The sequence below is a fragment of the Rattus norvegicus genome, chromosome 3 (genome assembly GCF_036323735.1).
Source record: "Rattus norvegicus strain BN/NHsdMcwi chromosome 3, GRCr8, whole genome shotgun sequence".
NCBI classification, from domain to species: domain Eukaryota; kingdom Metazoa; phylum Chordata; class Mammalia; order Rodentia; family Muridae; genus Rattus; species Rattus norvegicus.
The window spans coordinates 25,930,057-25,943,558 of NC_086021.1; the positions used below are offsets into that span (position 1 = coordinate 25,930,057).

Genomic DNA, 13,502 nt, shown 5'->3' on the forward strand with positions numbered 1-13,502 from the left:
ATTAAACAATTTTTACAACATTCACACATACAAATGCTGCCACACACACACACACACACACACACACACACACACACACACAAAAATAAAAATTGTCACTTTTAAAAGGGGGTAAAGGAACTTGTCATCACCCATGAGGATCCAAATTCTATCACTACAATCCATGGGGTAGAAGGACGACCTCCCCACTCATTTGTCCTCTGGTCTCCATATACACACACTAACATATATAGACATAAGGACACAGAATACGTTAATGAGTTAATTAATTAATTAATTAATTAATTAAAAGCTTTTCTAATTGTTCTTGGCCCCAGCTCACTCTGTCTTTGCTTTACACAGCTCAACTCCCCACATTTGCCTCCCCTTCTCTCATGCCTGTCATGCTTTCATGCGTGTTACTCCTCCCTTAGTGTCCATGTTTAAATCTATATTCGCCTCCTTATAAACTATAGTCTGGTGATTAGAGAGATACTTCCCAGGTTGAAAGAACTTGCTGTGCGATTATGAGACCTGCAGTCCGAATCCCAGCGTCCTGCAAACACCAGTCACTACAGCTGCCAGGAATCAGACAGCATCTTCTTAGGCAAAAATAATGAAATACTGCCAGTAATTGGGATGAACATGCACTTATGAATATAGGGCAAAATGCAAAACTTTGTCCTTTTAAGATGTAGCTCACAAAAAGAGTGAGGACTGGGGTCATGAGTCAAAGGGAAGTAAACATACTGGTTTCTTTCATACCATGTGAACCAAACAAGTACTGTTATCTCTACAAATCTGTTCCTTTCTCATAAGCCAAATTTAAATAATGCTTTGGAAAACTATCCACCTGGACCTGGATCATCCTGCTCTGTTGTCCCCATCTTGATTTTCCTCACCTCTCTTTCTCCTCCCTCCTTCTTGGACTTTTCCCCACCTACCCTTCCTTCTCATCCAATGATAGGGTATGCCTTATCCCGGACTCGCCTTGCTCCATAATGGCATCACCTTACACAGAACAGTGCCACAGATTTCAGCAGAATACAGGAGAGGGATGGACTGGGGAAATAGGATGCTCAATGTTCAACACAGTGATGTGAAGGGTCAACATCTAGTCAAAGTTCTGTTCTCAGACAGAACAAGGCCTACATTAAACTCCTGGGCTTGGCTATTTCTGTAGATTTCTAATTTCTCAAAGCCACCCATTTAGTTGAATGCTCACTTCGTTCAATCATTAATGTTTAGGAGGGTTTTTTTTTTTTTACCCTTTATAATCAATATGGCAAAGTTCTCCAACAGTAATAATAGTCTTGAATATAAGATCTGTTTGTCAAGTCCATTTTCCTCATGAAGAACTATTATAAAAATTGAGGACCAGCATGAAGGCTCAGCAAAAGGCTTTTGCCACAAAGCTTGATGACTTGAATTCAATATCTGGATCACATATGGTAGAAGGAGCTACCACCCACAAGTTGGCCTCTGACCTCCGCACCCATACATGTATATACATACATACACATAAAAATGCGATGAAAATTTAAAACGGAAAGCCTAACAAAATTAATTATAATTCAGCCAAGGTACCTTTAGTGCAATTCGAGTTGCTTTATCTTCTGCTGACTTAACAATACAGAGGGGGAATGGAAAGAAATGGCCTATTGTTTTGACTGTGCCTAAAACCTCAAGCATGCCCAAGAGAAGGCAAGCCTGTAGGATGGGCAAGGTCCTAGAGGGATAGTACCAAAATATCACCACACAGTAGAGAACACATGTAGTCAGAAACTACTTAAACAGAATGTGTAAGTCCTCAATACACAGGACATAGTTGATGGCGCTTGGGGTGCAATTCTTAGGGGCCCTGCAGTGTGTAAAATACATGACACTTGTGTCATATAATTGTCTGGGATTCAGTAAATCTATATACTTCAGTTCTAGCTTTGGATTACCTCAGCGGACCTTTGTGGAGTTTTTTATCAATAGAGTAGCTCTTTACCTCCTCATAACCTTATTATGCTTTAGGCTTTTATTATTTTATTTTTCCCTCCCACTATTTAAAGTTGACCAGAAGAAAAGGGTTGTGTTGAGGCTAAGTTGGTTGGTCCGGTTTTCTTCTTGGAGGTAGGCTTCTGAACATCAAAATATCTGAATAGACCACCTCACCACTAGATCCCAATGAGGGCTTTTCTTTTTTTTTTTTTTTTTTTTTTTTATTAACTTGAGTATTTCTTATATACATTTCGAGTGTTATTCCCTTTCCCGGTTTCCGGGCAAACATCCCCCTCCCCCCTCCCCTTCCTTTTGGGTGTTCCCCTCCCAACCCTCCCCCCATTGCCGCCCTCCCCCCATAGACTAGTTCACTGTGGGTTCAGTCTTAGCAGGACCCAGGGCTTCCCCTTCCACTGGTGCTCTTACTAGGATATTCATTGCTACCTATGGGGTCAGAGTCCAGGGTCAGTCCATGTATAGTCTTTAGGTAGTGGCTTAGTCCCTGGAAGCTCTGGTTGCTTGGCATTGTTGTACTTTTGGGGTCTCGAGCCCCTTCAAGCTCTTCCAGTTCTTTCTCTGATTCCTTCAATAGGGGACCTATTCTCAGTTCAGTGGTTTGCTGCTGGCATTCGCCTCTATATTTGCTGTATTCTGGCTGTGTCTCTCAGGAGCGATCTACATCCGGCTCCTGTCGGTCTGCACTTCTTTGCTTCATCCATCTTGTCTAATTGGGTGGCTGTATATGTATGGGCCACATGTGGGGCAGGCTCTGAATGGGTGTTCCTTCAGTCTCTGTTTTAATCTTTGCCTCTCCCTTCCCTGCCAAGGGTATTCTTTTTCCCAATGAGGGCTTTTCAATAGAACCCAACTGAAATTGGCTGATTGTCTCTTCTCAAAGATCAGGAAGAAACAACAGTGCCATTTCAGACCTCTTATACAGAGAGGGGCATGTGGCTTCCTCAGTATTCTGTTGCTCGTGATTTTTGTAAAAACAGAATTTTTAAAGTCTGTTAATGTTTCACAAAGAAGAAAGCCACAGTTTGTGGTATCCTATAGTTTTATAGCTTTACATTGTGTGTTTCTTCCTTTTAGGAGAAACCCTACCCAGTACAAGCCATCACATGCACAGAATGTCCAATGAGTGAGTTGGTTCTCCACAGTCCTTGGTGTAGTACTTAGTTTAGTCATTTACATTCTTTTGTATATGAACCCCAATAGGCTTATATGATTGAATACTCAGTCATCAGGGAGTTGAATTATTTCAACTGGCCTTTGGGAAGAGGTATGGCCTTATTGGAGGAGGCATGTTATTGGAGGAGTAGGTTTAGAGGTTTCAAAGTCCAGTGTATCATTCTGGGATATATTAGGATGTATAGCTCTCAGTTACTGCCCCAGCACCTTCTTATTTGCTTCAGGCCATGATAACATGTACTGATTTTCTAAAACTGTAAGCAAGCCCCCAATTAAATGTTTTCTTTTACAAGAGTTGCTTTAGTCATGGTATCTCCTCATAGCAATAGAATAGTGACAAACACAGAGTTTATTTGACTTACAATGTCAGGTAACAGTCCATTATTTCAGGAAAATCATAGGAATTGCAGGAATTTGAGGCAGATGGCTGAAGAGTATTCACAGTCAAGAGTAAAGAGAGCATATTTGCACGGATAGTTACTTAGAAGCTTTTTTCACTTCTATATATAGTTCAGGGCCCAACCTAGGGAATGGTTCTGCCCATAGTGGGCTAGGACTTCTTCCTAGGTATTTAAACTTATGAACCTTTGGCAGCCATTCTCATTCAAGCCACCATAATCCCTTTTTCCCTAAGTTGATTCTGGCCAGGATATGTAATGACAGTAAGGCAAATAAGACTAGAACAAAAATTGGTACCAAGAGTAAGATAGTTGTTGGTTGCTGAGATTAAAATAAAAATTCAAGATATCTACCACCACCACCACCACAACCATCAAAACGTGCCTATAGTCCAATATGATCGAAACAATTCCTAAGTAAGACTCTCTTCCCAGGTGATTCAAGATTGTATAAAATGACAGGTAAAAGTAGCCAACACAATGACCAAAACAAAGAAGAAACGCAGCCTTAGAATATAGCCCCCTTTTCCATCACTGGGAAAGTGAGAACTCACTACTGCCCAGGATAATCATGACAATAGTATTTCAGTAGGAAGAGACATGCAGTGTGTAACAAGACATTCTACTACCAGTAAACGATACCATCTCAGTGGAACCCATTTTTCATTTAGTATTTTATGTTGTGGTATAATGTGTGATGCTCATTCTCCGAAGAATTCTGAGAACTTTGCAGTAATTCTGGATGGCTTACAACCCCTGTTCCTGCTGCTGGATTAATGAAGCATAGCTATATTTATGGGTGAGGTTGCTTTTCGGGCCATTTAGATTCTCATTTAGCTACTGTTAGCTGTTGGAGCACGAGCAAGCCACTTAAAATTTCAAAATCTCAATTTTCTTATCTCATACGATGTGATGAAGATTGTGAATCCATTGCAATGTCTATTGTGTAATAAATTTTTAATAAATTATGAGAACATCATCAACAAATCTAGACTGCAAGCTTTTAAAGGGCATGGTTTCATATTTTTTCAGACTAAAGAATTCAGATATTTAAAGTCCTCTAATTTTATGAGGTATGTCCAGTTGAGCACACATAATTCTAGCTTCATGAAAATTGGGAACACAAGAACTGGCTGGCAGAATTAGAGGTTCAGCTGTTGCCCATGTTTTGAGGGAGGTTAGAGGTCAGATAGCGTTGGCTTGAAGTTTGGTTTTCACTCTTGCTGAGTGGGTTCTTGGTTAAGGCAGGTAATCCCTCTACACTCCATTTCTGTATCTGAAAATGAGGCACGATTACCAGATAAACAAAACAGTGGAAACAGTGCCCAGGCCGAGCCCTGTACGTTATAGATGGCTCAGTTAAGGCTGGCTATTGCTATCATTGACTTCAGGAACATCGTTCTGGCTCAAGTACCAAGTTCTAGAGTGTCCCGCGCTATCGTCTGGCCAGCAAGAACACGTGCGGACACCAGGATCCTTCTGCAGCAAAGCGTTTATTACATCTTGAAGAGGAGAGACTGGGGCCCAGAAAGGCGCTGCTTATAAAACCCTAGCACAGCACGTCCACGCCTGATTGGTCGCTTATCCATGATCTCACTGGCAGGTCCCAGGGTGGGTAAAGACTTGGCGTGAACACACTCTTGCACTTGCGCACACAGCTAGTTTCCTGAAAGGAAGTCGGGCTGGCACAGCGGAAGCCAGCGCCATCTTGTAATGGCGAATGCTATCCCGGCTTTCCACGTGGGGCGCAGCGGAAGCCAGCGCCATCTTGTGATGGCGAATGTTATTGCGGTTTTCCACACTAGAGGAAGTGCTGGTGGCCAGCAGGTCACATGTAACAATAACAGGTGATTTGATTTGGGGAAAAGCAGAGCATATCTAGGCAAACAGCACAAAGAAAACCAAAGACAACTGGAAACATGGCTGCTTTCACTACCCAGTGGAGACAGCTCACACTAATGTTATATTTGGGCAGCCATGAGCTCTTTCTGCATCATCAGAAGTACACCAGCATTTATTTACAGAACACTGTGTTAGGGCAGCTGGGAAAGTCTTGAAGGAAATGAAAAGTAGAACCTAAGAGAAACAGAGTCTGGGGAGGGGAAGACTTCTGTGTGGAGGACATAGAGACTGATAGAATATACTTAAGTATAGTTTGTGTGTGGGTTTGCTTCTTGTTTTTCTTTGTTTTTTAACTCAAGTCTCATGTATTCCTAGTAACAGTCAAGAATGAGGCAAGAATGCAAAGAATCAGGGAGTGGATTATACAGGAGAAAGTGTGGGAGTTAGGAAAGCCATTCTAGTAGTATTTTTTCCTATTCATGTCAGCAAGGGTTTACTGAACATCCCTGTGTAGCAGGTCTGTGCTGTGAAAAATAAGATAAAGAGATACTATGCATCGCTGACCACATTCCAATGACTATGCAAATCCAGCCAGGAATACATTTGTAAAGCTTTCTCTTGTCCTATGATCAGAGAAACAAGCATTCTTAAGTGACTACATAAGGTAGGTAAGAGAGCAGAGAGACAGAGACAGACAGAGTGGGTCAAAGATGTACCATGACATGAAACTACAGTTCAAACCCTGGAGCCTTTGGAAATGACAGACCTAACTAGAGTACTGGAGAGTTTAGAGGAAAGGCTGAGAAACATATGCCCAAGTATTAGGTAGGCAGAAAGAGCAGGTTCTTTGGAACATCTGCAGGTGGGAATGGCAAGGAGCAGTATCTGCTGAGATATACCAGGATCCAGCTGTTATTGCAGATTCTGAGGATGTAAGGCTGGAAAGAACAGTATATATCAGAGGAGATACAGAACAGCATTAGCTTTCCAGGAAGGTGGGGAAGCTCCACCCAAGCATGTCAGACAGAGATATACCATAGATTTGTTTAAATTTTATGGACAGTGCAGGGTTAAGTGTAGAGTGTATTAATGAGGCATAGGAATTCCTACATGTAAGAAAAGTTTACGCCAGCAGCGGTGTGTTTTCTCTCACAGTGAAGGGGTGGTGACAGGAGGGCAGGGCTCTCTGCAGTTTGGCTTTGTCAAAATGGTCTCATAGAGGCCATTCTGCCATAAGAAGATGGTTGGTTGAGCACAGGACCTTGCAATTGTGTTTAATGATACAAGAATGGGATATAAGCCAACAGGTCCTTTATCATCCATCATAAAGGCCCTTCCAGAGACCAACAGCCTCAGTAGATTTCTGCAAGTCAGGTACATACCATCTCCAATGGCCACCTTTGACTGTAAGAAAAGCTAAGCAAGCAGTAATTCTCCTTGTATAAAAGGTCTGGGCATGGGAAACTCGGAATAAACAACGAATAAGTTAAGCTACCATTTCTTCTACCATAGGGAGCAGGTGAGATACAATGAGGACCTGCAGCAGGCTAATGGTAACAATACATGCCTTTAGAAGAAATGTGGAATGTAGAAATTCTTCTAGTTCTTGATGTGGAGTCTCAGGGGAAACTCAGCAAAAGGCTGGATGTAAGTTCAAAAGCCAAAGGCTCAGGGCTGGGTCTGAGACTCTAGCTGTGAGCAGGGGCCATTAGAAGAGTCCGGACACTCCAGGATGGCATGGAGCAGAAAGAGAATCAGGCCTCAGTAATGACATGCTTTTAGAGCAGAGGCGTAAAACAAAGACCTTAAGGAAGAATATAAGGAGATGACCAGAGAGGAGAGCCGGGCAGAGAATTTCTAGAAAGAGACCCCAGAAGGGCGAGAAATACCAAAGAGGTCTAAAGGTAAAAGGCTGAAAATTGCATAGAGAATTTTGTCATATGATTTCATAGCTGGTCTCGATCTGAGCCATCTATTGGTGGAAATGGAACAGTCCTTTTCCCTGTATTGTAAAGGAAGGCACCTGGCTAGTTTAAATTCCTTCTCAGCAGAGGCTCTAAAAATGCAGAGGAAGAAAATCAATGCAGTAGGAAGTAGAGAAAAACATTAATGGCTTGACTGGGGTATAGTTAGGGATTAGGAGAAAGGCCAATAGGAAGGGAACGGTTGAAGACACAGGAGACACTTGTAGGAATGAGAAAAGGCATTCAGGCATCGCCCTTTATCCATGGCTTTGTATTTTATTGCCTTAGTTATTCATGGCCAACTCCCTGCAGCCCCCAAACTTCCAGAAATAAATAATGCATAGGTTTTCTTAAAATAAATAAAGCATCTTGTTCCATTCTGTTTTGTTAATGCCTTTAGGGCTTACTTTTACTATGATTTTTAACTACGTGTAGGTATGTGTGTCTGCATGTCTCTGGTTTCCACGTTCCCTAGAGTATGAGACAGTCCTGAGTTTCATGAAGTGGGTGCCCAGTACCAAACTCAGGGGCTCTCTGAGAGCAGCAAATTCTTTTAACTGCTGAGCTGTCTCTGGCCCCTTCAGCTGCACCTAATTAACAACTCAATGCTGTCCTAGGGGTGCATAGGAAAAGCCCTAACACACAGTTTCAGACATCCAAGGGATGTGTTCTGCAATGGAAGAGGTAGCAACTGTAATCATGACTGCCAGACCAATTTTAGTTGTCTGTCAGAATGGGGGCCACCATTCCTAGCTTTGCTGCACTTAGAATCTGAACAGTATGAAGCTTTTGAGTCCAAAGAAAAGAAGAGGAAGGCTGTTGGGAAAGAATCTGAATGCCCCCCCCCCCCCATACCATCTCTGTATTTAAAATTATAGGAAACCTACATGATCAGTAACACAGATGACAAGACTGCAAGACTCACAGTCATTATACACCATACATCTTACATCAAATACTATCTTGCGCGTGGTATTTCTGAGGCCCAACATAATTCCACGTGAGCCTCAGTCTGAGAAGACGTGCTAATTTGCCCTATTCTATTTTTTCACAGGCCATCACACCAACCTTGGAATATAGTTGGATAGCAAAGTTATGCGAAGAGTCCCTGAGTACTACGAGAGCTGGGCTACACAGAGAGTGTGCTCCCCTGACTTTGCATGGCACATGCTTGCCTGACAGTCCATGGAGCATATACTTCTGGTCTATCCTTGGAGCATGCTCATCTCACTAACCATTGAGCATGCTCCTCTGACTAACCATTGAGCATGCTCCTCTGACTAACCATTGAGCATGCTCATCAGACTAAACATTGAGCATGCTCATCTGACTAACCATTGAGCATGCTCATCTGACTAACCATTGCGCATGCTCATCAGACTAAACATTGAGCATGCTCCTCTGACTGACCATGGAACATGCTCCTCTGACTAACCATTGAGCATGCTCATCTGACTAACCATTGAACATGCTCATCAGACTAAACATTGAGCATGCTCCTCTGACTAACCATTGAGCATGCTCATCTGACTAAACATTGAGCATGCTCATCTGACTAAACATTGAGCATGCTCATCTGACTAACCATTGAGCATGCTCCCCCGCCTATGCATGGAACGTGCTCTTGAGAACTTGCATCTATCTGCACACAGAGGAACAGATGTGCTTTCATTTTCCTAAGCAAAATAACAGGAAGTATCATCATTCTTGAGGTCACAGTATTCATAACAGGAATGTGTTGAGAGTCACGTGAGATCAATTGGGAAGCATGGTGTCTGGTTCAGTCCCTATCTTGAGGGGGATAAAATAATCTCAGTTCTCAAATGGTGTCAGTCACCATAAGGACCCAACCCAAGACCAAGGACCCAACACTTCTGTAGTCCCTTAGAATCTGAGCTTGAAAGGGGCCTCTGCCTCTTCAGCCAGCTGGGCAGCTCACAGAAATTCTATCCTTGCAAACGGAGCTATAGGTACCAGAGAAGCAGCTCTTCCCTCTGATTAGTGGAACAGCTATGACAGAAATTGTCTTTTCCCCAAGACACAAAGTGACATTTTAAAGGAGAAGCCTCTCTTTTGATGCCATGGAGTCATTTAAAAATAAATGTAAAAGCTCCAAAGAATGTCTGTTTAAGTACAGCTGTAATTCAGGGACACAAGACCATTCACTTCAGCCATCTCTCTGCCGGATTCACTTCTTGATCCTCAGATTATGTAGGAATCAAATCCAGTACTATCTTTACTTTCAAAGTCAGTTTGCCTGTTTTGCTGGTGACTACATGGTATGTTAGAGCCTTGTACGTATGCTTCAGTTTCCAAACCTAATTGTGATCGTGGGCCAGTAAGGTCGAGGACCAGGTCATGAAAGCCATCATAGCTTACCCACCTGGGTAAGCTTGCAGGAATATTGCCAAATGAATGAGAGACTGATGAAAACTACAGTAGTACAGTACAGTAGTGGGTGGGTTGCTAAGCAGCCTGGTAAAGAGGATTACAAATTAGGTCCCATTAGTAGAAAAGGTGGGGTGGACAGTGAGAAAGACCGCTGTTCTGGGCCAGCAAAACTGGGTCCTTGTCCCAGGCTGGCTTGCTGGGCTTCACTCACTCAACAAATACTCCTCGAATTTCTAGGCATTTGACAGGCTCAGAATAAGACAACATTTCTTCTCCCAAAGCATACTGAAGGTGTCTATTTGGATCACAAGAGAGATATGGGAAGACATTCCACCTTGGTATGTAAACGTGGGGTATGTGCTGAGCAAGAGGCTTCTAAATCAAGTTGTTGTCCAGGAAAACATCCTGAAGACTATTGCTTCATGCCTTGAGGGATACAAAGGGTCATTTGTAGACTGGTGGAAAAATTTACCCACCACAGGGAACGGGACTAGTGTTTGAGTTATTCTGCATCATGAAATGTAGGAGGTGGCATTTGACAGCTGATAGCATAGCCAGAGGTGAATCTAACCTAAGTTACATTGCAAAGTAAAAATGCCATTGAGTCAGTATAATTTGCAGTTGAAAGTAGAAGTCCAGAGACAAGACAAAACTGGGTTTAAAGATAAGCTTTCACATAAACCAGTCACGTGACAGTAATCACTTAAAAAAAAACAAAACAAACAAGCAAACAAAAAAACCAAACACTCTTCAAGTTTAGTTTCCTTAGCACAGTGTTCTCCTGATTTGGTTATCTATTGATGTCCAGCAACTCCTCTCAAATGAAATGCCTTAAGACAACACATATTTAGTATTTCTCAGGGTCATTATGAATTAAGAATGTGTTATGGCTTAAATGAGGCCCTTGCTTCAAGGGTCTATCACATGGCTGCAACCAAAGTCAACCATGGTTGTGGTGCCATCTCAAGACTCCAGAAGCTCATTTACAGGTCTCTTGGCAGTTTGGTTCTTGCTGGCTGGTGACCAGAGTCTCTCTGGAGTTCTTTACTATGTGTTGCCCTCCTATAGCTTCCTCAGATCCAATGGAGATATGGTGTTGACTGGCAAGACAGAAAGGCCATTGAAGTGAATTCTGAACACTATGGCCCCATTCTGTTGGTCAGAATTCACAAGAAAGCCGACCCTTCTCAGGTTGGCAGGGGTGTGTTGTTGGAGAGTAGGAGTGCATGGGAGGATGGGCATTTATACAAGAAAGAGAACACTAGGAAATCAAGCTGTGGGGATTCCATCTTGGATTTTGGTTTGCCTCTAATTTGTAGGCTAGACGTCCAGTCAATGTTAGAGCTATTGTTATGCAGAATGGAGGGATGGTGAGCCAGAGGCAGAATGTACTGTGTGTGGAAGAGTAAATAAGGTGACTTTGGACAAGTCAAATCGCCTCCTGCCTCTTAGACACCATTTTGTCCTCAGCAAAATGTAAATACTTGGTCACAGGGGGGCAAATGAGAAAAAAAAAGTGCAAGCTTCAGTTTGTTTTCTGAGGGAGAAAACATAGCTCTCTCCAGCTTGCGGGGACAAACTGCTCTGGGCCTTTTCTGTTTTGTTGATTCGGAGTCTGTCAGTCTAGTATCTTCAAGGATTTTAGCATTTGGCCCCTTGGAGCCAAATAATAAAGAAATATATTAAATAATATATAAATATTTAAGAATTACATGGCTGGGAATAAACACAATGAGAAAACTGGTTTTGGGAGTCCTTTAAAGTATCTCTAAGGCTTTTTTAAAAACTACCTTTGCTTCTAAGGAGCCCATGGGGGGTGGGCCTAGCTGAGAGAAAACTGGCTGTATGTGGGAAATTTCACACTCCTGATAATAAAATGGTAATAAAATCTCATCCGGCTCCCGAGGCTTAGAGCAGAGGGGATGTTTATGGTGGAGGGGGTTCCCCAACACAGGTGCAGCTGCTTTCCAGGTTGTGAGGTTTCCAGCCCTACAGGGCAGCTGGGATTATGGACTCTGTGGCCTCCTGCTAGGGCAGTTCCTTTACTTTGGGAGAAAACACTCAGTTGTCCTGCCCTGGCACCAGGCAGCTTCACTCCAGGCTCCACTGAATGGTGTCACAACAAAGTGAGATTCACAGTCTGCGCTGGGGTGGTTTGCCCCAGGGAAGGTAAACAGCTGGGGAGGACATTTCAGAGGGTGGCAGTGTCCTCCCAAAGGTTAGCCAGTGATTGGGGATAGAGTTTGGGAGTCAGCCTTTCACAAAGGCATACTTCTCAGCAGGAAATGTGGGTGGGGCGGAGCAGTCCTGGGATAGAGACAAAGCTCCTTTGAATCTTTATCAGAAGGCCTGGCCTCTTGCAGGAGGGGTACCCGGGACGCCAGGGCAGAGAGAAAACTCCAGTGTGTAATCTCATTACTCTCCCTCGCTCTGTCAACCTAGAGTGCACAGTTGCTTACAGCCTACAGCTGCCAGAGCGCTGAGTGTCCCTCCAGCTCATGAGGTCACCTCCTGCAGTGTCATAACCCATACTGGAGAGTTGTTGGTAGCCCAGGAGTAGTTGGGACAGCCCAGACCAGATCTGGCCAACAGTCTCACCTTCCCAGGCTGGCTGCTCCACCAAACTACAGCAGTCTTAGAAAACCTAATGAGAGCCAGTTGTAGTGGCCGCTGGCAAACTTCCTCAGAGTCGTTGATTGGTCAGTGGCCGAGAGCTGTAGCCAATCAGCGCGGTGTTTGGGCCCGCATTTCGGACCAAAGGTCCGAGTAGGCGTCTGGCGGGCACAGTGGCCTGCAGAGACTCAAGGTATGGAGGGCAGAGCCAGGGAGGGGTGAGCATGTCTTGGGACCGGACAGCCAGGCGTCTGGCACCGCCATCACCGCTATCGCTGCTCCTGGTGCTGGTGCTGCTGTCACGAGCCGGGACTCTGCATCCTGAATAGCTCTTTCCTTACGGGGAGTCGTGGGGAGACCGGCTGCTGCAGGAGGGCGACGTTGAAAGCTCCGCGGCTGTGAAGCTAGCAGTACGTAGAAGTAGCTTCTATGGTGTCCAGTTCAGCAACCTCTACGTAAGTTCAGCTCCCAGAGGTGCGCGGCTTGGTGTGGGGTTGTAGTTTCTTCCCAGGGTGTGGAGCAACTAACCTCCATGTTTAACTGTCATCGCCGCTGGGGACCGGACTTAGCAGCGGTGCTGCAGCTTCTTGATCCCTACTGTGGAGGAATAAGGATCATTTCAAGGGAGAGCTGGAACCGTCCCCCTCTACTTCGACTTCGCAGGCAGGAAGATGAAATTGAGGCGGCTAGTGCGGTTTGCCTTTAGGGGCGGTGGGAGGCTGTGCACACAGGCATAGCAATCTAATTAAGGACACGGCACCCAAGGTGTGCAGTGGTGGAGAAAGATGAGCGGGTTCAAGAGCGGCCGCACCTGTGAGTTGCAGTGCACTTGAGCACTGTCACCAAAGTTGAGTTTGTTACCCCTGGATGTGTCTCAACCTGCCAAGAGGAGGGAGTCTTCTTGACTCGAGTAGAACTCGGACCGTAGGTGCGTTCGACTGGTGGTTGCCCACCACCAGTTTGAGTGACCACCGTTTTGCCCTTTTAAAAATGTTTATGTGGGGCGGGATTCACGTGCTACCTCATGCGTGTGAAGAGCAGAGAACAACCAGTTTTTTTTTTTTTTTTTTTTTTTTTTTTTAATCCCACCTTCTGTCGGGTCCTAAAACTCAAGTCATCAGGTTTGACAGCAGAG

General features: G+C 44.1%; 1 pseudogene across 1 annotated transcript in view; it reads left to right on the plus strand.

Annotated features, from left to right (window-relative positions):
* Positions 1–12,195: 12,195 nt before the first annotated feature.
* Positions 12,196–13,502, plus strand: part of LOC691665 (similar to GTPase activating protein testicular GAP1) — a 168,971-nt pseudogene continuing 167,664 nt past the window's right edge. The window contains exon 1 of the transcript XR_010064786.1: positions 12,196–12,822. The product of XR_010064786.1 is annotated as a similar to GTPase activating protein testicular GAP1 (transcript). The remainder of the gene's footprint in view (positions 12,823–13,502) is intronic.